The sequence below is a fragment of the Triturus cristatus genome, chromosome 3_2 (assembly GCF_964204655.1).
Source record: "Triturus cristatus chromosome 3_2, aTriCri1.1, whole genome shotgun sequence".
In the NCBI taxonomy this organism is placed as follows: domain Eukaryota; kingdom Metazoa; phylum Chordata; class Amphibia; order Caudata; family Salamandridae; genus Triturus; species Triturus cristatus.
This window is the reverse complement of record NC_140584.1, coordinates 1040175072-1040199394: the sequence shown is the minus strand read 5'-3', so window position 1 is coordinate 1040199394 and position 24323 is coordinate 1040175072. Positions and strand designations below refer to the sequence as shown.

The following is a 24323-nucleotide window of genomic DNA, read 5'->3' as shown; positions in this document are numbered from 1 at the left end:
CTCTTATGCCTAGTCATGGAGTTCCTCAAAACTCAATCCTTGGTAAATGCTTTCACAATATTAGGAGGGTAACCTCATTTCCTTGATCAAAGTGAACTTTCCAATTTGAATTACATGCAGATAGGACTAGGAGACACACGCTGAAAGGCTGCTCAAAAGGAGCCCGGACATTTAAATGGGGAATGAATGGAAAAGAAGAATTCTGAGAAGGAGGATAATCAAATTGCCCTGATGAATTCCCTATAAGGGATGTCACCCGCTGGCGGGATCTGTTTTAAGTGTGATGGAATTGGATACTTAATAAAAAGAACTTTATGGAAAAAGACACCAACGTCTAGAAATTAATTGAAAAACAAGATATGGAAAGTAACAGAAACAATGGGCTCCATTACAAAGGCGAACGGATCACCACCGCCGGGCCGGCGGTGGCGATCCGCCTGCCAAATGTCCCTGGTTCTCCCCCCGCCATATTAGTATGGCGGGGGGCACCGCGGCAGACGGAAACACCGTCCGCTGCTTTGTCGCCATGGAAAGGCATCCGGTCTTTGATGTTGGGGGCCCGTTGCGGGCCCCCAGGGTGTTGGGGGTGCACATGAGGGGTACATATGGTACCCCCCCCTCATTGCAATGCACTACGTGGCAGGCACCACGTGGTGCCTGCCATGTTGTGCATGGCAATGCTGTGCACAATCCTTTTACATTGCTAGCGGGGCTGCAGCCAGCAGATCCACCTGCAATGTAAAAGGCCTAGGATGCACCTGACAGTGTGGCTGGCCCATCCTTATTTGCATGGCGGGACCCCCGCAACATCGGCGGTCGGTCCCGTGCTCCGTTGCGATGGTGGGCGGACAAGGTCCGTCCTCCATCATAATAGAGCCTCATGTGTTGAATTTTATTATGAATAATATTGATAGGAATGATTCAGCTACTACACTAGCTGGTAAATTGGCTGGTCTAAGTTTCAATGGCAAATGTTTCTAGGGATACGAGGCATCAGCTGGTGAGCTAGGAGGTTGTTACAGGGTTGGGCTAAAGAGAATCAAAGCGGTACATTTACTAGGGACCCAGATTCTATGAAATTGTTGTTGCAGATGGTTAAGGCAAAAAGAACAGGTGATGGACAGAATGCTGATCAATGTCAAACATTCACCCGAGAACAGAGATCTGGGCCTAAATCGATGGTTGTTTTTTCTCCCCATGCCATTCCAGTTTAAACCTAACCATATGCAAATCAGTCGACCCTGTTCCCCATGGGAACAGTCCAGCCCGAACTGCCAGGCCAGGTTCTCCCTGGACCAGAAACAAGCATCCCAGGACCAGTTTCGGGGTTTCACCCCTCATCAGCCAGGCTAGCTTGATTCCAGTGGCATGGAGAGCATGGGACCCACGACTGGGCATACCCGCCCCACTTGGATGACAAATGCAAAAAGAACAATTGATGGACAGAATGCTGATCGATGTCAAACATTCACCCAGTACAGAGATCTTGGCCAAAATCCACCATTGTTTTGCTCCCCATGACATTCCAGTTTAAACCCAGGCACATGCAAATCAGTCTTGACCCTGTTCCTCATGGTAACAGTCCAGCCATCTCTGAGCATTCCCGTCCCACTCAGGTTGACAAATGCAATAAGAACAATTGAAGGACAGAATGCTGATCAATGTCAAGCTTTCACCCTAGTACAGACATCTGGGCCTAAATCCATCGTTTTTTTGCTCCCCATGGCATTCCAGTTTAATCCCATCCATATGCAAATCGGGCTGCCCAGACCGAACTGCCAGGCCAGGTTCTCCCTGGACCGGAAACAAGCATCCTAGGACCGGTTTTGGAGTGTCACCCCTCATCAGCCAGGCTAGCTTGATTCCAGTGGCATGGAGAGCATTTGAACCACGTCTGGGCATACCCGTACCACTTAGGGTGACAAATGCAAAAAGAACAATTTGCCACTGAATTCAAGCTACCCTGGCCGATGAGGGGTGTTACCTCGAAACTGGTCCCAGGAAGCTTGTTTCCGGTCCAGGCTTGGCAGTTCGGGTTGGAGTGTTTCCCTGAGGAACAGGGTCAAGACTGATATGCATATGGCTGGGTCGGAACTGGGGTGGCGAAGTGAACTATAGAACGATGATGGATTCAACCCAGATCTGTGACTGGGGTGAGTGTCTGAAAAGTTTCAGCGCTCTGTCCATCATCTCCTTATGTTTGCAAATGGCTAAGGGCCTTCCTTACATATGTTCTTCTTGTTTTGAACAGTTGTTATTCAGGCTGTGCATGTGTTGGTTATTTTTTAGTGCATTTAGGATATCTGAATTGTTAGGGTCAGGCCATTCTGGGGGTTTGAGAGTTGAAAATATAAAAGTATCAGGAGTAACATTACAGATTTTCTTGGAATGATCAAAGACTGACCAGAAAGGTAAGGTTGCGAAAATAGTACTAAACCAGATCAATGGTATAGTATGCCTAGTGGTGTTGTAGCAAGAGTTCCAGGCAGTGGGGGCTACCTCAGGTTTCTTTTTTTCCTTATCAGAATCGGTCAGGGCTGCTGGTGTCACAGGTATTAGGGGTAATGAGAAAAGTTTTGTGCTATATTGGAGAAGATCCTTTCTATTTTGGAACCCATTCCTTTAGGATTGGTGCTACTTCTGCAACAGCGCGACTGGGGTTTTTCCCTCAGCGAGGTAAAAAGATTGGGTTGTTGGTCTTATTATTATTGTATTCAGTATATCACAGAACTTGAAGGTGCTTAATCTGTATATGGTTGGTAACACATTTTTCCTATTTCAGGTTGTGTGGCTGGACCTGCAGCGGCTTTCTTTTCCAATTGGATAGTCAGACACTGGTTCATTAAGTGGGCAGCTGAAAAACGTCCTTTTGGAACGAATTTGGGTTTCCGCAATGATGAGATCAGCATTCAATGGTGGGGGAGAGAGGGCATGAAATAGGGTTCATTGTTATCATCTTTATCCAATTTGGTGTGGGTCAGAACATGTCCAGATGTATTATTTCTACATTTAGGTGAGAACGACCTGGTGCAGTTGTCAGGTTTGGGTTTGATCAAAGAAATGAAGAAAGATCTTGACATTATTGGAAATGTCAAGATAGTTAAATAGTGTTAAAAGCTTGGGTGCCCAGTAGAGTCTGGCAAGGTGAGGTTAAATTTACTGCAAGTGAAAGAGCTAGGCGCAAAGTTATTCGAGAAGTGCAGCGTTTTTGTAGGAGTAGCAGTATAGGTTGTCTAGATCATTCTGATATAATAAAAAAAAGAGGATTTTCAGTTTTTCAGGCAGGATGGAGTTAACATTTCCTTTGTGGGTCATAAATTGCATTTACTTGCCATTAGGGAAAAGTTAGCGGACATATTTTTAGGCTGTTCGGGCGACAGCCTAGTTTTTTCTAGCGTCGACTGATTTTTTCAGGTGCTAGCTGTTTTGGCGTCAGAGCTTTTTTACAAAGTTGAGGTATTTGGTTTTTTTCAATACACATTTGAAGGGGAAACAGGAAAAACTCCTTGCCAGGGTTTTTTCCTGCTGGCAGAAATTGAGGAGCTCGACACAGGCAGTGGCGTAGCTAGACCTTTTACCGCCCGTAGCGGTCCCTGCGTTTGCTGCAACGCGAAGGTAAGAGTGGGTGGGGTGTACTGGCGATCCCTGCGTTTAGGCAGAGGGGGTGCTGGTGATCCCTGCGTTTGCCGCCCCACGACAGCTGCTGGTAAGAGCCGGGGTGGGAGGAGGCTGCCAACGCCAAAACTTGTGCCGCCCGGAGCAGACCACACCCCCTACCCCCTTTTTACGCCACTGCCGGAAGGGTTGGGGGCATTGCAAAGGGGGTTTTGGCAGAGGGAACACAGGGGAGCGATGGAGTCATGTGTGAAGGTCAGTGGATGAAAGAAAGGGGATGGTGAAGATTGAATGTTGGATGATTTATTTGGGGATTTTATTGTTAGGGGGAGGTTTTATGCGTGGGGGGGGGTTAGGTTTTTGTTATTGTATTAGTGAGGCAATTAATTCTATATTGTAATGCCAATGAGATTCAGAACTGCATACCTGTCCTAATAAAGCGGCCTTTTACTCTCACTGTGGCCTGGTTTATTTCACCCGAAGTAGCTCATGTCACTTAAACCCCCAAATCCAATCCTACACTATTAAAAAGTTCAGATGCTCACGAAATATCAGTGAGCTGAATCTGGGCGCCTGAAAGTCTGGGACTTGGGCTCTGTCCCAGCACAATCCAAGATGGCGTCGAGCTTTTGAGGTGAGGTGGAGGAAGGGGTTCAACACACAGAGACCAAATTCAACCCAGTTTCTGACTATTGCGTGAGCGGTGCGGGGGGGTGGGGGGTGGGGTGGGGGAGGGGTGGGGGGGTGAAACGTTGGCTTTAAAAATGTTTGTCAACAGAAATGCTCGCGGCATCTCCGGTTTGTATTTACGGAACTGATGCATCCCAAAATGAACGTGCCCGACGCCAACTTTGGGGGAAGTTTGGAGCGTCAGTGTCATGATGTAGACAATGACTAAAACTGACAGCATAAGGCCGCGAGTGCCACCTGTGCGGGACATCAACAACGCCTGCCCTGGAACAGAAAACCAAACAGAGAGTCGGCCTGCCGGGTCAGGTGCCGTTGCATCAGCATCCTGGCCGCTGTTTGCTCTCCGTGTGCCGTCTCCAGTGGCCACCTCGGCCCTTCCTTATATGGAGTTCCTGCGAGCGCTCCTGCCGTCGCCTCCCTCGCTGCACCTCAGGTATCCGCGCCGCCCCGCGGGAGCATCCTCCTCCCACCTGCCCGCAGGTGAAACTATGCAAATTGCACTCGTCTCGTTCGCGGCGCCCGCAGCTACCAGCAGAACCTGTTCAGGTAAGCAAATTCCGCTCATTTCGCCTGCTGTCCTGGGGGAGATAAAACTGCGAGTGTGGCGTGACTAAGACAACCCACTGATAAGCATCTCCAGAGCAGGAACCTCTGCTCGCGCCAAGGGTTTAGGAAATATCCACCTGCAATCCACCAGCACACACAGCACCAAGTAAAGACAGACTACCTCCCCTCCAAGCCTCCGTTAGTTTCACGGTGCTCTTGCCAAAAACCGGGACAGCGACCAGAAACCCTCTGTAAAATATTTTTATGTTGCGTTACATCGCACAGTTTTTGGCATGTGTGACTGGTTATGTGGTGTTACGGGACTCGCAGTATTAAGATGACGATGCTCAGGAATGTCGTCTGTTTAGCAAGGAAAGACAAATTATTGGTGAAAGTGATTGGTTATTGTGGCCCAGTGCCAGCAATGGTTTATTGCCGATGTTGAGTTTTATTTTTTTATTTTCTTACGGCTAGATATGTTTGGTGTAAGGGGCTGGTCTTGGTGCCACAGTGCCAGTGGGTGATTGCTGACGATGCTCTGCTATTTCTGTTTGTTAGGGAAAGAAAAAGTATTCGTGTAAGTAAATGTGTTGTACTTGTATAGTGCACTGTTACCCTAGGGTGTCCTGGTGCTGTACTCATACCGCTGTGGAACCCTTCCTGTGAAATGTCCACTCCTGGGCGCCCCCAAGGTGAAGCCAGGCATCCCAGCGCTGTTGGGACCGTTGTGGAGATTAAGCAAGCTATTGCCCAGAGTTGCAGAGTGGGACCCATGATTAGAATATGCACCGAGGCGAGAATTAACAGGTCCGAGGAAATTGAGCCCAAGATCTGCTGAGGCGGGAATTGAACCCTGGTCCCAGGGCAGACCTCTGCATCAGGGTCTGCCGCTCTAACCATTGAGCCACACTTCTCCACATGTGATTGGTTGTGGTGTCCCAGTGTCAGCATGGTTTACTGCCAATGTTGTGCTGTTTTTGTTTGTTACGGATAGATACTGTTTTGATGAGAGGGATTGGTCTTGGTTTTTCCAGTGCCAGCGACTGATTTCTGACGATGTCCTGTTGTTAATGTTTAGTAGGGAAATAAAAAGTGTTGGTGTAAGTGATTGTTTATGGTGTCCAATGGTTTACTGCCTATGCTGGTTTTCTTTGTTACGGATAGATACTGTTTTGATGAGAGTGATTGGTCTTGGTGTTCCAGTGCAGCGACTGATTGCTGACGACGTTATGTTGTTTCTATTTAGTAGGCAAATAAAAGTGATTGGTGTATTATTGACTAAGGTGTCCCGGTGACAGCACAGATTTACTTCTGATGTGTTATTTTTTTGTTTCTTACGGCAAGCTCCAGTGGTTCATTGCTGACGATGTTGTGGTATTTTCTGTTTGTTAGGGAAAGCAAACGTATTGGTGTAAGTGATTGGTTATGTGTCCCAGTGCCAGCAAGGCATACCACCAATGTTGCGTTGTTATAGGCAGATAATGTTTTGGTGAGAAGGGTTGGCCTTGGTTTCCCATCCCATAGATGGTGATGGTTTGGGGATTATGTTCTGTTATTTTTGATTTATTGAGACTGTGTTTAGTTTGCATAGTTGATTACGGTGTTCCAGTGCCAGCGATGGTTTGCTGACAATGTTCTATTATTTTTGGACTAACAGGAATAGTTGTATTTTGTAGTGTCCCCCTGTATTAATGATTGTTTGCTGTCCATGCTGTTATTAATGATTGCTGGGGATTTATAGTATTTAGGTGTGATTGGCTGGTCATGACATCCTAGTACCAGTGATATCTTGCTGATGATTTTCTGTTCTTTTCAATTGGAGGGGATGCACTCGTTTTTGGTTTGAGCGGGACCGGTCTTGAAATCATTTTTTTTGTAGTGCATCCATGTTATTCCCGATTGATAGGAATATATATTGTTCTGGTGAGTGATTAGTCATGGTGTCAGAGTGCAGGCAATGATATACCATTAACGTTCTGTTGTTTCTGACTTACGGGAATAGATGTGTGTTTGTGTTTGTAGTTGGTCATAGGAACCTACCATGCAGCAGCAATTGTTTTATGAAGAAATTCAATAATTTGCGACTGATGGTTATGGTTGAATTTTGGTGTTAGTGATTGGTGATGGATCCTGGTGCCAGTGACGGTTTGTTGATGATGTTATGTTAGTTATTGTTGATGCGGGCAGTCAGTGTCCGATGTCAGTGGTGAAATAATCCTGGTTTTCCTGGTTTTATTGAGGTCTGCAGTCAATATTTGGTGAGGGTGATTATCATTTTACTCATATAGATTTGCTGTTAATAATTGAAGGCACATTTGTGTGAGGTTCTGGGTAACAGTGCTACATTGTCAGATATAGTTTGAGGCCTACTGAAATCCTAATGGCACCAGAGCAGCTGTCTCAAAACTACTGGCTGTAAGACCTGCATGTACACAAAAAGGGGGCTGCCCTATACTCCAGAGGGAGTTGGGTAATCAAAATAGTGGTAGCTCTTAAGGAAACGTTTAAAGCAATTTTTGGTAATTCAGTGGCTAGAAAGCAATAGTACCTGGTCTCAACATATACTGAACATGAATAAGATATATTATGTCAACATAGACTAGGAATACACTACAAAGGCATGAATGTATGTGCATAGATGTAATTGCAAGTGAAGAAAGTGCAACAAAAGAGTGTATACTGCAAAGTTATTTTGTGCTCCAAAGGTGACACAAATAGGTGAGTGTACCATCAATGATGTGGAACATGAGTATTTGTTCGGCAATTGTTGAGTTGTTACATATTATACCATGTAACAAAGAAAGCATACATTTCAATGATGTTATATCTATGTTTCGTAAAGGATTTTGTTTTAAAAACAGTTCAATTGTTATATCACTTAACGTTTCAACCCATGGTGTAAATATGTGGTGTCTGCATCAGGGCAGGACAAGAGACTGGTGTCATTCTTGTAGAACCTCTATGAGGATAATGAAATCACACTAGGAGGGAATAGCAATTAAAAATCTGCCACAGAATACATTGACAATTTCAAAATGGTGTCAAAAGTAGATCGCTCAAACATTGTCAAATGTAAATGTCAAAAAGCTCACAAAGTATGTATGTCTTGTATACAGCATCACTTCTTAGACAAAATGTCTGCAAAGGCAGCTCATCGTCAGTTCGCAATAGAGCGGGTAAGAGCTCAATGATCTCTCTAACATTATGGATAGGCCTGTTGGCTGAATCCAAAGCTTGTGTCTGTGCTCCCTGTAGGGTAGTTTTGCTTCTGTTCGTTTGGTGTCTCCATACTCTTACAATGAGTTCATTGTTTTTCTGGTGTGATGGCAGGTGGGAGGAGCTCACCTTAAAATGAGGACTCTCAAGGAAACCATTTCTTTGATATCAGATCCCCCCCTTTTACGATCCTGTGTTTGGCACTAGGCTGCTATGCAAAACTTCCTGACAAGGTGTCACACATTTAATTAGCACAGAAATCTCGCATTTCACTAACTTTCTCTTAGAAAACATGATTGCAATGAAATACTGAGCATTAAAACCGAGGAACTTCATAGCAGTTTATGAAGCGCTCTACACATCAGCAAGTCACTAGCATGACACTCCACGAGCAATGGAGCAGGTCTTTCAGCCTGTAAGTTCAGCAATGAGGTAGGTTGGAGAGGGCAGTCAGGCCATATGTGCTTGGGTGCTTCCCTCTGATGACTGTAACAAAGTTCCTCTCTGTACTATCCATGTGCCTTATTTCTTGCATTTCACATGATACCCTGCTCACCTCAAATGTAGTTCTACCATTTTTTAGGACCAGCCTGGGCAGCACATGCGCTACTCTATGAGGCTTGCCGTATTCAGGTATGGACTAAAGCTCCGCCTACTCTCCGCCCATCTTTTCAATTGGCGCCTGCTACTGTCCTTTCTAAATCGTTGCTTCTGATTAGTTGATAGGCTTGTTATTCCTGCCTTAGTAACGCCTTGTCACATTTGTAACCTCCCATGAGGAATGGACTTTTTACTTGTGTTGTTACACAGTCTGTTTTAGCTACAGTCTGTGAGCACTGTTTTCTTTAATGTCTTTAATCTAGCTGCTTTTGCAGGCACGACAGGCTTCCCCTACCCAACCCTGTTTTTATGACAATGCGGTGTCCGAACATGGACGCTGCCCTTTATCTTTCGAAAATTATCCTTGCACAGCACTTCTGCACGCGCTATGTCACTTAACAAATGCTTTTTATGTTTAAATGCACTCCATACCGTGCTTTCACTTTAATGGCGGCCGCGCACCTTTCTTTACACAAGCCGCTTCTAAAGAAAGGGGTGTGGCCGCCAATAAAGTCAGAGCGCGGCATGGGGCACTTTGGGCACTTTTACAACAAAAAAATCCTTTTGTTTGGCAACTTAAACAAATGCTTTTTTTTTTGTAAAAGCGCCCCTGCCGCACTTTGACTTTAATGGCAGGTGCGCACCTTTCTTTAGACGGGGGTCGTCTAAAGAAAGCGTTGTGGCCGCCATTAAAGGAAAAACACGGCATAGGGTGCGTTTTACAAACAAGCATTTAGAGTGCAATAGGTCTCGCAGTTGCGAGAGTTTAAGCTATTAGCACTGTGAACGACAATGCCTTTTACATATGTTTTAAAAACAAAAACATAAATAAAAGGCATTGTCATTTACAATGCCCATAGCTCAAACTCCTGTAAATGGAAGACCTATTGCATTGCAAATGCTTGTTTTTACTTGGCGTTCCTTTCAGCAGCAGCAGCACAGGGCAGTTCAGTACTGTACACTGTGCTCTCACATGCTCACCCGACGCCCTCTGCCTTGCACAGACCAGAAAGCGCCCTTAAAAGCCCCGTGTGCCTTTGGTCCAATCAACAACAGAGGGCGCCAGCAGTGCAGGCAGGCAACGGAATGGGGCAGACGGGCTCTGCGGTCCTAATCAGCTAGAGGCCAATTAATAACTCTAAGATACAGGCGACTCAGGGGCCACGTCACGTTCTCATGGGGGCCCTAGCATTTTGTGTTACGACTGGGCTGCATGGAAGTGTAGCCTATGCTGTTGGTGCCTTGTGACCAGAGCCAGCTCCTCAGAGAAGTCACAGAGGAGGGCTATGGTAGGAGAGGTCTAACATTTTTTCCTTCTGGTAGTGGAAAGCGCCTGGCTTCAAACACTTAGAACAACACCCACCTGTCCCTCGGCTTTCTAAGTTCATGCTGATAGGGCTTCTGAGACCCAGTACAAGCTCCTTCTTTCATGGCTGATTCCACGCAGCGCTGTGAGGCAGCCTCAATATGGCGTTAAACACTATACAGACACCGGCATGGTGTTCTGTTCCTTCGCTTCTCTAACTCTACCCACCTATCCCTTCCCACTACATTCCACTTATTACTTCTCAGTACTCCCCTTATCCCTTCTGTTCCATGATGAATTCCCACCACAGGTATACCATTTTTAGGTCCAGTCTGGGCAGCGCATGCGCTGCTCTGCGAGGCATGCATGCACTTGAAGCTCTGCCTACTCTCAGCCCATATTTTTCATTGGCTTGTGTCTTTGTCCTTTGTAAATGCTGGCTTCTGATTCAGTAATTGGTTTAATATCGCGTTGTCTTCATTTGTAACCTCCCATGAGCACTGGCCCTTTTACTTCGGTTGTTACACGTCTGTGTTTAGTACTCTGTAAGCACTATTTTCTTTAATGGGTTTTGCCCTACTGCAGGCACAATCTGCTTTCCTTATAGTCAGCGTGCCATGCGCACTTTCACTTTCCAAGCAGCCGGGAGAATGGCAGCCGCTTGTTTAGAATGACATAGGTCTCGCATTTAGGAGAGTTTGAGCTATTGGCACTGTAAATGACCATAGCTTAAATTCTCACAAATGCAACACCTTTTGCTTTACAAATATTTTTTGTGAGTTGTTTCCGCGCTTGCCCTTGCTCTCTTTGCCACTGGATTCAAGCTAGCCTGGCTGATGAGGGGTGTTACCCCGAAACTGGTCCAAAGATGCTTGTTTTCTGTCCAGGGGAGACCTGGCTTGGCAGTTCGGTCTGGACTGTTCCCATGAGGCACAGGGTCAAGACTGATTTGCATATAGCTGGGTCTGAACTGGGGTGGTGAAGTGAGCTAAAGAACGATGATGGATTCAACCCAGATCTGTGACTCGGGGTGAGTGTCTGAAAAGTTTCAGCACTCGGCCCATCATCTCCTTGTGTTTGTATGGCACTTAATATTGACCACACCCCCTTTCTTTAGATGTGGCTCGTCTAAAGAAAGGGGCGTGGCTTCTATTAATTACAAGCGCAGCATGGGGTGCTTGGAAACGAACAATATTTGCAATGCAATAGGTCTCATATTTGCGATAATTTAAGCTATTGACATTTACAGTGCCAGTAGCTCAAAGTCCCGTAAATGCAAGATCTATTGCATTACAAATGCTTATTATACAGGCGCCTGAACTGACCATACACCTCTGAGCTCATTTCAGACTCATACAAAAGGTAGGGCGCTGGCTCGAACCTCCTTAGATAAGAAACAATAAAACATACAGGAACCTCCACCCTAATGCTTTATCTGGACTCTCTCACCTCTCAATCTCTCTTAAATGTCCCTGATGTCAGTGTTTCTATATCATAAATGTTTTGTGAGTGTCTGTAATTGTAATTATATGTATATAGATAGCGCTTCCTACCCAATCATCAGATGCCGTATCTAATCCTCGTGTTCTATACTTTTTCAAATAAAAACTCTGATAAGGCTTGTTGCCGTTCACAGAATTGCTTGCGAAACTGCTTTTGTTGATCACAATAAATACATTAAAAGTATATTGAGAGTATAAATTTAAGACCTGTTTCGGTGGATTTAAGCAATGGCCAAGAGCAAGTCTTGAGTTTCAAGTATGAGGGTGCAATGCCTCCCACAACACTAAGGGGGGAACTTGCTGGTAAAAAGGTTCCTTGTTCCTGTGATTGAAAGAAGAGAATCATCTGAAATATCCGTTTCCCGATGTCCAGCTTATCTGAGGTTCCAGCCCCAGTAGGGCCAATTCAGCCTTTTATTCTTCAGAAGGTAAGAACATGCGGCACAGGGTATTACACCTGATATTTCTACAACAAAAATGTTGCATCCAGTACATAGATCTAAATTATTACTGGTAAGTCTAGTGTAAGTATGTAAGCATGTATGTATATGGTATGTGGAGTTAAGTGATGCAAATATCAATCAATCAAGGTAACTTTTATTGTGTGATTAATAAAAATCTTTACAATATATATGTGGATTCAGCAATGTTAAAATTAAACAAACATGTTAAAAGGCGTTAAAATACATTAGAATAATCATTTCCCCATTGTCAGAATTAGCAGCAAACCAAATCATGCTAGATGGTCGCCCGATTCACTATAAGTCCAACTGTCCTTGGAAGGGGATGCTTAAAGACCATAACAAATGACACCATTATAGGTGAAAGTTAAAAAAAAGAGAAACAGATTAAATTAACAGCAGACAATATGCTTTATAATCATAGAAACGACTGTAAAGTGCATACATTTTGAAAAGTGACTAGAGTCCATAGCAGCAAGGTTTGACTAGTGACGTCTGTGGCAAGGACGTGTCCATGTCCAAGTGCTACACGTGTGCAGACAGCATTGGAGTAATGTCTGTGGACTTGCAAGTGATAGGCACTCAAGACTGAATGCTACTTAGGTCTTCATGAGAATAGATTTAACGTACTCCATTCTTTTAGGTTTGGGCAGTCTGTTAAAAGGCCCTATACCACTCCATTACCAAATTTAGCTAATTCGGTTGATTCCATTGTGGTAAGAAGAAAATTCAATCAATCAATCAGTCAGGAGTTTATTATGCACACCCGTGAGGGTCTCAAGGTACTGGGGGGGTTCGCAGATCCATTAGCCAAAGAGCCAGGTCTTGAGTGCCTTTCTGAAGGTGTTCAGGGAGGGGGTGAGTCATGTCTGCTGGGAGCTCGTTCCAGGTTTTGGCCGCAATGTGAGAGAAGGATCTTCCACCCGCTCTGGCTCCGTGGATGCACGGGGTTTCGGCCAGTGCGAGGTTGGAAGATCGGAGGTTTCTTTTGGGTACGTGGAAGTTTATTCTGTCGTTGAGGTATTTGGGCCCGGTGTTGTGTAGGCATTTGTAGGTGTCGGTGAGGATTTTGAAGGTGACTCTTTTCTCCAAGGGGAGCCAGTGGAGCGTTCGAAGGTGTTTGCTGATGTGTTCGTGCTGGGGCATGCCGAGGACGAGTCAGGCTGCGGTATTTTGTATTGTCTGGAGTTTTGGGAGTAGGGACTTGTTTGTGCCGGCATATAGTGCGTTTCCATAGTCCAGTCTGCTGGTGATGAGTGCGTTGGTGACTGTCTTCCTTGACTCTAGGGGGATACATTTGAAGGTCTTGAGGAGGATGCGGAGGATGTTGAAGCAGCTGGAGGTGACAGCGTTGATCTGTCGGTTCATGGAGAGGGATGAGTCGATTTCGATGCCACGGTTTTTGGTGTGGTTCGAGGGGGTCGGTGGGCTTCCGAGGGCTGTCGGCCACCAGGTGTTGTCCCATGCTGAAGGGGTGGTTCCGAGGACTTCTGACCTTCCCAGCGTTGAGCTTGAGGCAGGTGTTGGTCATCCAGGCAGCAACCTTCTGCATTCCTTTCTGGAAGTTGAGTCTAGCGGTGGCGGGGTCTTTGGTGAGGAAAAGGATGAGCTGGGTGTCGTCAGCATAAGAAACAATGTTGAGGCCGTGTTGTCGGACGATGGCGGCTAAGGAGGCCATGTAGATGTTGAAGAGGGTCAGGCTCCGCGATGGTCCCCGTGAGACTCCGCAGGTGATTTCAGTGGGATCGGCGAGGAAGGGCATTAGTCTGATTCTTTGGATTCGTCCGGTGAGGAATGATCGGATCCAGTCTAGGGCTGTTCCTTGTATGCCGGTGTCGTGTAGTCCGGCGTCGAGTGTGCTGTGGGTAGGAGACGGTGTCGAAGGCTGCTGGTAGATTGAGTAGGATGAGGGCTGTGGAGTGGCCTTGGTCCAGCAGGTTGCGGATGTTATCTGTGGCGGCGAATAGGGCGTTTTCTGTGCTGTGGTTGCTTCGGAATCCTGATTGGGATGGGTCAAGGATGGCATTATCTTCGATGAACCGTGGCAGTTCCCTGTTGACTGTTTTCCCTGCAACTTTGTCCGTGAAGGGAGGAGCGTGATGGGCTGGTAGTTCTTAAGTTCTGTGGGGTCAGCTGTCGGCTTCTTGAGCTGGGGCCTGACTTCTGCGCGTTTCCAGTCATCTGGGAAGGTGCCTGTTTCGAGGGTGGTGTTGATGGTGCGTTGTAGTTCGTATACAATGGCGGTGGTGGCTCCTTGGTAGATGTGTGGGGGGCAGGGGTCGGTGGGGGACCCTGAGTGGATGCCTTTCATGGTTGAGGTGGTGTCTTCAGCTGGGATTGGCGTCAAAGTGAAGATGGTAGGCTGGATGGTGCGTCTGGGGGCGGGCCGGCTGTGGCATCCGGTGAAGTTGTCGTAGAGGTTTTTGATCTTGAGGTGGAAGTACGTTCCAAGCTTGTCGCAGAGGTCTTGAGAAGGGGTGATGTCTGTGGCTTCGCTGTGAGGGTTGGTGAATTCCTGGATGACAGTGAAGTGTTCCTTGGAGTTGGTGGAGTTGACGAGGATTTTGGTGTGGATGAAGGTCCTCTTGGTGGTTCTGATTTGGTTGTGGTAGTCCGTCATGGCATCCTTGTAGATGGCGTGGTTTTTGGGTGTCTTGGTGTTTCTCCAGTTCTTCTCCAGGCGTCTGGCTTCCTGGAGGTCAGTGGTGAACCAGGCGGCTTCCCTGGGGTGCTGTTTGTCGGGGTTTCGCAGCGGGGCAAGCTCGTCCGCGCATTTGGAGATCCAGGCGCGGAGTTCTCTGGCTGCGGTGTTAGCGTCGGATGCCAAAGTGTGGTTGTTTTGGGTGAGGGCGGAGTTGATTTGGTCATCGGTGACCTTGCTCCAGTTTTTTCGGGTGGGCGTGGGGCTGGTTTGGGTGTCCTAGCCTTGTTTGAGGTTCTTATACTGTGGCACAGAAAAAGCGGCTTTAAAAGTGCGCGTCTGGTGTGGAACAACATCGGGCAGCTGCACAATTTTTGGTTAAAAGACTTTGGTTCATAGTCACACAGCCTGCACATCATAATCTGAGAGAGGTCGGGCCATTTTGGATTTGTTTCTTTATCTTGCAGGCCCATCATCCTTGCAACCATTTTTTTTAAGGCATGCTTTTCCAATTGAGCAGTGTAGCAGTCCTGGCCGGCATAACTCGCGGGTGGGGGGAGGGTCATGCGGGGGTTCGCAGAGGGGGTGGGGAGGTGGGGGGGGTTTGAACGTACCTTACTGGGTCCCGCGCCGCCTCCGCTCCTGGTCGGGTCCCGTGTTTTCCTGCTGCTTTCCTGCTCTCCTGCCCCCGGCAGGAACAGGAAGCAGGCAGCCTCCCTCCCCTCCCCTAAGCCAATCACAATGCTCCAATGGCAGCGTTGTGATTGGTGGGGACAGCACCCAGCCGGGTGCCTATGGGGAGGCCATTGCAGCCTACATAGAGGAAGTGCGCATGTCTAGTTTGTTCGGCCCCAGAGGGCCGACCAAACAATCATGGCCTACAACATTGGGCAAACCACTCCTCTCTGACCTGCCCATCTGCCCACCAGGCATACCCATCTGCTTTCTCGCAGCGTGAGAAGCAGAAACATACATTTTGGTATTTAAAAGACCATTTTATGTTTCTGCTTCTCACATGGCGAGAAAGCAGTGGAGTGACGCTCCTCTGCCTTAATGGAGGAGCCGCCTCTGCAGTGTAGGCATGGATGTGGCCTCAGACAGGGTGGATGGTTGTACGAGGTTGCCAGTGCTTCAACTATCGGCGTGCACTTCAATTTAGCCGTGTCACTTTTCAAAATAGCCTTGAATGCTGTGTGCAAGAGAAGTAGCTTCTTTAGTACCAACAGATCTATTTGGAGGGTATCTGATGACTCCTGTAAATAAATGGACCAAGGACTACTCCTGGTTTTAAAAATGCAAATGCAATGCAGAGGATGCAGTATTTTTGTAGCTCTATATTGTTAAGCTCAGTATAGTGACATACAACCGAACACGGGGCCAAATAGTGTGACAATATCATCATCTATTGTTGGAGTGCCTAGAAACTACTCAGAGGCTTATATAGCCCCTGGTGGATGGTCCTCCGGTCTTGCGTGGGTGTGGAGGTCATGACCTCTGGCAATCGACTATCCGCCGTATTCAGAGATCCCTGCCTGCATGGCGGGGTTCTCTATTTTGTGAAGGGAGCCGCTGCCTCGACAGTTCCCTTCACCGCATGAAATGTTTGCTGAGCGGGCGCCCTGTTTAAAGTTCCTGCTATGTAAACTTTTTTGTTCAGAGAAAACAAATTCTGTAAGTGCGCCACGGGGTTAGGGATTACCGCCAGCGGAGAAAGTGAAGATTTTGCCAGTAGTAACACCGTAGTGCTCCTACTCTAAACAGAGTGGGCAAACGCAGGTTTGGCAGAGTCGGAGTGCCACTTTATGCCAAACCCTAAATAGGGCCCTTATGGTCTGATTTAAGGTTTGGCGGACGGAGTAAAGGCAGACAGCGTTGCAGATGACTTAATGTTCACCACCCTGTCTTTAGTCTGTCCGTTAAATTGAGGGATGTCTGTCATTCCTGCGGACATCTCTATACATTTGCAGGAATGACTGTCATGGCGGTTCCTGTCTATGATGGAAAAGTTTGGTGATCATCTCTGTCAAACATGATGGCCAACTGTCAAACTTTTTCAAAGTTTTACATTTTTCGAAAACAAACTCGCAATGCAGGAGTTCGTTTTTGAAAAATGTAAAACTATTGTCCCCTACACCTTGGGAGGTTTCTCCCGTGGTGTGGGGGTAATTTTTTTACTCTGGTGACAAGCAAAAAAATAAGCCATCTGACCGTCCACTCTAAATTGGGTGGATGGTCAGATGGCTTACCTGAATGGCCCATATTCCGTCAGGCTTTTAGAGGAATATGTAGGTGACGACGCAGATGTGGGCTACATCGTTGACAGTATGCGGGTCCACCCAGCCCTAAATCGGGTGAACGAACCAAGAGGATGGCAGAGAGGGTACCCATTTGCCATTGTGACAGAGTGCCCTCACCTCCAAACACTAAATTGAGCCATTAGTCTGTTTTGCATAAATTGCTTTTATTATGGTTCACTGACCAAGAGTTGCCTTGGGCCCAGAGAATTTTATTATTCACATAAGAAAATTATACTAAATAGCCACTGGTGTACTGGCATACTAGGAAGTGCAAAGAATGTGTGTAGGCCCAACCACAGTTCTCCAAACAGTACAGAAGACAGTTTACACTTGTGAAGAGAGACTATGCCCACCGGATGGTCCAGACGCGTGGCCTTTGGAGTAGGTGTTTTGGGGAAGCGAACTGAGCTCCAGGCGGCCTGTGCAAGTTCTCTCAATGTGAAATCTGACAATTCATCCTGTATATCTGATGTTGTAGGAAGGGCACTCCATGCAGACATATTTGATAAACCCAATCAATGGAAAACCCACAAGATACAAATAGGGAAGCAAGTATTGGAACTCCAAGGCTTACAGGGGCTACTGAGAAGAATGGGCCTTGTGGCATCTGCCAACATAGCATTTTCCACTGTATATTATGTACCCAGAAGCTCTACCAATCACAAAGAGGTGCACATTATGGACTGGAGTAAACACTGAGAAAGGAATAGAAATGAATGCCTAGAGAACTAAAAATCCATGACAGGGATGCAAGGGAAACTTTGGCATTGGGAACACAGTTATCAGACAGGTTCTGCAGGCAATGGAAGGCCAAGGTCCATCAATAATGGTCACCATCTGGGCCCACGGTCACAAGCAGAGAAGCAGCGCCAGCACCAAGGAGTAGGACCAGTTTCATACACAGCATCATTGCGGTAATGGACTGCAGCACAGAGTCTCCTTCAGCAAGATAGCAGTACTTTAGCAACATCTGGGTACAACTTTACATTTTTTGTAAGCTTCCCCCAGACATCAAAGGTTAGTTCCAACCACAGAAGACTATGCCCCCCCCCCCCACTCTTCCTCTACACCAGTTACCTCACCCGGATCTATAACATCTCAGAGTCAACCTGAATAGGGAATCGGACTGAAAACATAAAATAAAAATTACTAACACAACAAGTGACCTGTAGAGCTACTTATTCAGGAAACCACAAACTACAAAAATTCACGTCTGTCTTTCACACTTCCTCATCCATCACTCTGCCAAGTGCAGTGTCCCATAACACAATCACCGCACCTCGGTGGTCACACTGAACACAAAAAGACTTCCCAGTCTCAAAGCAAAGACAAGTCACTTTCAACCACACACCCACAAACACGGCAAAGCATGCTGTCTGTGGGGTTACACACATCGCCTTACCCACACTGGATAGGAAGTGCTATGCAAAAGCTGCAAAACAAAATGGAAAATATATTAATGGCAAACCCTAGTGCTCAAGCCTGCATCTGCTACTAAGACGCATATCTTACTGTCCACTTCTGCTAAGTCCCTTGAGCAGAGACTGTCACTACAAAACGCGTGCCTGATAACCCAATATAGAAGCAATACTCTTGGGATGGACGAGGTTAAATTCTCATAACTATGAAAACAGTAGTAACCCAGGTTCTCTTATATTACACATATTTATCCTCTATACATTGCATCATTGAAATGGTCTTGTGCTTTCAATGGTGTAGAGCATTTGGTCAAACACCAGAGCTTGTTCAGCTTTGAGCTGAAAATGCAAATAGTGTACTAGTGGTTCTGTTGTTGCTTACAATACGTGCCTTTCATTAACTGTGGGGTGAGAAGTTTCACAGTTCCTAGTGTGTTATAAAGATGCTTCCTCAACTCTTCATGTGTTGCATTTTCCGAGTGTTCTGAGAGATTATCTCTGGAGCTTGACGTCCTTGGTCAGCTTCATCTCCATAAATGGTTTCCTCTGGCTTCGGCAGCTCAATCCTACCCTCACATTCACTTTCAAGAGCCTTAGCCAAACCTTGATAACCTGGAAGCTTCCCTGTGCCACTGCCCTCCACATCAATGTTTCAGAATGGATCCACACCTCCTCTTCTGCAATTACATCTTCCACCATCACCATGACTTGTTCACCTTCTCTGCTATAATCTCATCAGCCGATTTTGTAAATTTAAAGTGAGCACTCTATTGGCTCCCTGATTTTGACCTATACTTCATTCTTAATGTCTAGCCTTAGCCCATCCATTACTAATAATTGATATTCAGATTTTTTTCAGTTAAACAAATTGTGTGTAAATAGACTACATTAGATGATGTACCCCAACCCGAACAATAAACCTAACTCTATCCCTAAGCTATTATAAATATTGAATTATTTATATTTAGTTATAGGTAATTTATTTTCGTTTAATTAAACCGAATTCAATTTGGGTTATTTTGTTTGCCCTAACTCTTACGCCAAAGTTTACCTATAAAGATGCATGACTATTTTTATATTAATTGGATTATTTTAAATTCACTTATGAAATCATTATACCAATTCTAATGCTAAGGTCAACCAATTTAAATATTAAGTTAAAAAATAGAGTACGCTCAACCCTACCGCTAATCCCAACCACAACGCTAACAAATGTTTATTAGTTAATTTAAATGTAATTGAACGTACAATATATTGCTTTATAATTATTAAATAGCGAAATCTTACCCTAACTATTATATTAATCCTAATCCAAATTATAATGATAATCTTTTTTTAATTAATGCCCAATTATGTAAATTAACTCAATAATTACATGCAAAATTGTTTTTAAAAAAAGTATAGCCTTAACCGTAACACTAAGCCTTATCCCTGGTAGTTCTTGCATTATCTACATTTTAATTATATTTTATTAAATTATGGCAAAATCTGTTTAATTGCAATAAAATAAACGAATGTCAGAAGTTCTCAACCCTTTTACTCATTGACATCATCATGATGCAGAGTGAGATGCCACGTGCGGTAGTGGTATTGTTGAGGAGATGGTCAGTAGCGGTAGTTTTGGAGAGGTAATGCTGTGCGTCCTTCACCCCCAGAATATTAAGTGAACCAGAGTATTCAAAACTGCAGCCCTGTGACTTGTGGGTGGCATCAAAACAGGGTCCCTCCCTCAGCTAGCCAAAGGAGTCTCTAAGGCTGCCTGCCCGGGCCAGAGGGATGGTCTGCAGCATTGTCCCACTCACCAACACATGGCCAGTCTGACACCTGCTTATCCTACCTGTGGAGAGAAAGCACCACACACCTTCCTCCTGCCTGGAGCCCTCACCTCTTATCCACCAGTGCCACTTCCGGTTTGTAAGAAGAGGAAGTTATCCCCAAGCTGTATAATGAGCTTCTCGTTCACTGTGGACCTCTGCCCTCTCTCCTTGCTGTCATAGAGGACTTGAAAAAGGCCTTTCCTGCTTTCCGTAACCTCTGATTAAGACTACTGGTTTGCGATTAGAGATGATATAATCTCAAACCTTCCAGTACATATGGTGTACCATGTGCCACATGATTTCGGCTCCCTTCACATGGTCACCTGGCGAGGAGCTGAAATCACATGGTGGGAGGGAAGACAAGCTGAAAATCACTGCACAAAGAGACTTTCCTGCTTGTCTTTGGTAGCTGTAAGCAGCAGATGTCCATTAAGAGGAAACACTCCAGGAGATCAGCAACAGCCTCAGCGCCCCGCCCACTCCAGTGCTCAACCCCTCCTTATATGGCACCAGTTATTTGTAAGTATGTCATTTGTAGTGTGCGCTTTATCGAATTCATAAATAAAACACACAAATCAAAGAATCCACGTGGCTGGGCTGCTCAGCCATCTGGTGGATCACTGCAATAAACCACTGCAGGGACATGCGTTTGACTCCGGAATCAAAGGTTTACTGAACTTTTCCTCCTTCAGCGGTTGATAAAATGAGTGCCATTGAGTTGGGTTACAATACTCATCCGATACCTGTCAGTGGCACCAGGGCTGGACTGGCCGTAGCGGGCATCAGGAGGCTGGAAGTGTGGGGCTGGTTTTGGAGTGGTGGGGACCGATTTGGAGCAGTGGGGGGCCAATTTTTTACTGGGACCGGTTTTGCAGTTAAAAAAAAAGCAACAGTATTGGGGCCGGTTTTGTAGGCAGCAGTGCTTAACAAAAATTTGCCAGGGCTGCTTTGGATTCCAGTCCGCATTAGTACCCGATAGAGCCTTCGAGTGACCGTGCGGTCTACGAACACGCCTTTGTTAAGCACTGGTTACGCACAGCTTACACGTTAGTTGGGTGAGTGACTTTGTTTTTACAAGTGCACTCACATCCTGTGTCTGAATTTACATTTGAACCCTCCCATATTAATAGTTGTTTTGGGCCCTGGGCCCTGAGATACCCGTGTGTACACACAATGAAAAAATAACAATTGATAGACAGAATGCAGAACAATGTCATACATTCACCCCAGTACAGAGATCTGGGCCTAAATCCATCGTTTGTTTGCTCACCATGCCATTCCAGTTTGGACCCAGCCACATGCAAATCAGTCTTGACCCTGCACCCAGAGCTCTAAAACGCAAGCACGTGGGCAAGGTTCAGAGCAGGGCAAGTTGTCTGAAAGTAAGCAAGTCACTTCCTGCACCGCACTTCCTGGAGTGTAGGGAGGGGGGTAATACGTCTGACAGGCAGACAGGTGAAATGCGGGTACATGGCATGTAATGCAATATAGGAACTGTGGTTAGGGGATGTAACGTGGATTGCATTGTGATTGAATTTATGTAGCACTTCCTACTCCTATCAAGGCACTCAAGTGCTTATGCGGATAGGTAGCACATTACTCCGTGGGAGTGCTATGGATGGATGCATGTGCCTGACATAAGGCCCATGTGGATAGTATAGAAGCCACACGCGAGGACCAGGGTGATACTCTTGTCGCAGCACCTACACATGAACAATAAGTGGTAAAGAGGTGAGGAACGGGTTTCTTCAGCGCAAGTGAGACCTCTTCATGCAAGTACTTGTGCAAGTGGTCACCTGTTATTTGATTTTGAAATTTGGCAACAGTGGTACAGCACTCTTCAGGAGAGACATTGGCAGTTCAGAAAAGACATAGACACTTTAATTACATTTCAGCTGTAGTGGGGCTTGGTAACTGTTAGAACTGGGGGTCTCTAATTGGCAGAGGTAGGTACCTTAGACCAAATAGGGACCCTTGCTTCTGGATAACCCCTGCTCCCCCCCTTGGTAGCTTGGCACGAGCAGACAGGCTTATCACAGAGGCAGTGTGTAAAGCATTTGTGAACACATACAGTAATACAGTGACAACACTACAGATGGACACCAAACAGGTTGTATTATAAAAATAAGTATTCTTTATAAAGACTTATCACAAGACCATAAACGACAAAAATCCACAATACTGTAATCAATAATAATTCTTCAAGATGGTAGAAATAGTTCAAAAACAGGTTATTCACTTAAAAGCAGTCTTTAGCAACAGATAACCCCAAAGTACGGCGCCGACTGCATGGTGTGCTGCGCCGGGCCCAGAGTCAAAATAGACCAACAAAGAACAGTACCGTGGAAAAGTGAAAACAAAGACAGCTCACGGCATCGGGGAGATGCGGTGTCGTTGGCGCGAACCGGCATCGGTTCCTTGCTTTGGGGGAGATGATGCGTCGGGACCTGGATGCTTGCGCAGGCAGGGGAGGCGTCGGTTCCTGACCGGAGAGGAGGTGACGTCACGAGGGTGCCGAAACCACAGTTCCGTATGATGACAATGGATGCTTGACCACCTACGTCGACGATCGGCTCTGCGATGATGTCGGCTTCGGAGTCGATGCGACACAGCAGCAGGAGTTGGGCCGGAGTCGCAAGTCGGAGCAACGCTCACGGCTATGGCAGGGTTACGATGTCGTTCGCTGGCATCGATGTGGCACGGCGGCCGGCGTCGGGTCTACATTGTAAGTCGGAGCAGCGCTTGCAGCTTTGTTGCAGATTACGGCGTCGCTCGCCGGCGTTGGTATTGCAGATTCCTTCTGTAGCACTAGAACAGCAAGTTCCAGATGCAGGCAAACTGAAAGAGTGAAGTCTGGTATCCCTGAGACTTCGGTCAGGAGGCAAGCTCAAATCAAGCCCTCGGAGTAATATTCTGCAAGATGATGAAAGTTCTTTAAAAGTTCCTTCTCCTCTCCATGGCACTGAAGACACCACTGTAGGCCAACACAGCACACTGGCAGGGGGGCAGTCCAACTCCTACAGCTTCCTCTGGTACTTCTCCTTGGCAGAGGTTTGTCTTCTTGTTCCAGAAGTGATCTAAAGTCTTGGGGTCTGGGTCCCCATATTTATACTACTAACTCCTTTGTCCTCTGAAGGCAGAGGGGCCTGTACCTAGTCCAAACCAGTTCTGTGCAGTCCTGGAGCACTTTGCTTACAGGATTCCTTCCTTCCTTTGGCAGGGTGGGCCAGAGACATTAGACACACCACAGGGGGTGGAGCGAGCATTGTGAAAGGCAGGCACAGCCCTATTCAGACCCAGGTGCTATCTCCTCCCACCACTCTACATGCAGATAGGTCTATTCGGCCCTGTGCTGACTCACCCTGTCTCCTGGAATCCCCCAGCCCCTGTCACTCACAAAACCAGACACACAATACACAAGCTAGCAGGGACAGGCTGGATGGTTAGGTAAGACAATATCTACTTTCTAAAAGTGGTATTTTCAAACACAGAATGTTAATACCAATTTCACTAAAATATGTATTTTATCATTCTGAGTTTAGGCACACTAAACTCGAATTTCTATCATGTTCCCTGGGTCAGTTAGGATTATATGGTGTTATAATTAAACTGCCCATTCTGGCCTATGGGGACTGGTGGCCTTGCAATAGTTAAAAAACTAAAATGGCTGTAATTCACTATTAGGACATGCCACACACACCAGGTCATGTCCTACCTTATACTTAAAATGCACCCTGCCCTTGGGCCTACCTTAGGGGTGTCTGATATGAAGAAAAGGGAAGGTTTAGGGACTGGCAAGTGGGTGCACTTACCAAGTTGACATGGCAGTACTAGACTGTACACAGGCTCTGCAATGGCAGGCCTGAGACACACTTTACAGGCTGCTTCTGTGGATGGCACAACCAGTGCTGCAAGCCCACCAGCAGCACTTGATTTACAGGCCCCGGGCACACATGGTGCACTGTACTAGGGTCTGACAAGTAAATCAAATAATCCAATCATGGAGTCACTAATCAATACATACATTTACAATAGAGAGCATATGCACTTTAGCACTGATCAGCAGTGGTAAAGTGCCCAGAGTCATAAAACAGCCAACAACAGGTCAGCAAAAATACAGGAGGAAGGCAAAAAGTTGAGGGTTGACCCTGCAGAAAGGGCCCAGTCCAACAGTAACTTAGACTGAAGGCAGTGTATACAATTACACAATGTAA

The 24323-nt window shown here is 46.2% G+C and overlaps 1 protein-coding gene across 1 annotated transcript in view; it reads left to right on the top strand.

Annotated features, from left to right (window-relative positions):
- Positions 1 to 4802: 4802 nt before the first annotated feature.
- The window catches only part of LOC146859062 (claudin-4-like), a 301468-nt gene continuing 281947 nt past the window's right edge, over positions 4803 to 24323 (top strand). Inside the window, exon 1 of the mRNA XM_085649711.1 lies at positions 4803 to 4851. The gene's annotated coding sequence lies outside the window, so the exon portion shown is untranslated. The remainder of the gene's footprint in view (positions 4852 to 24323) is intronic.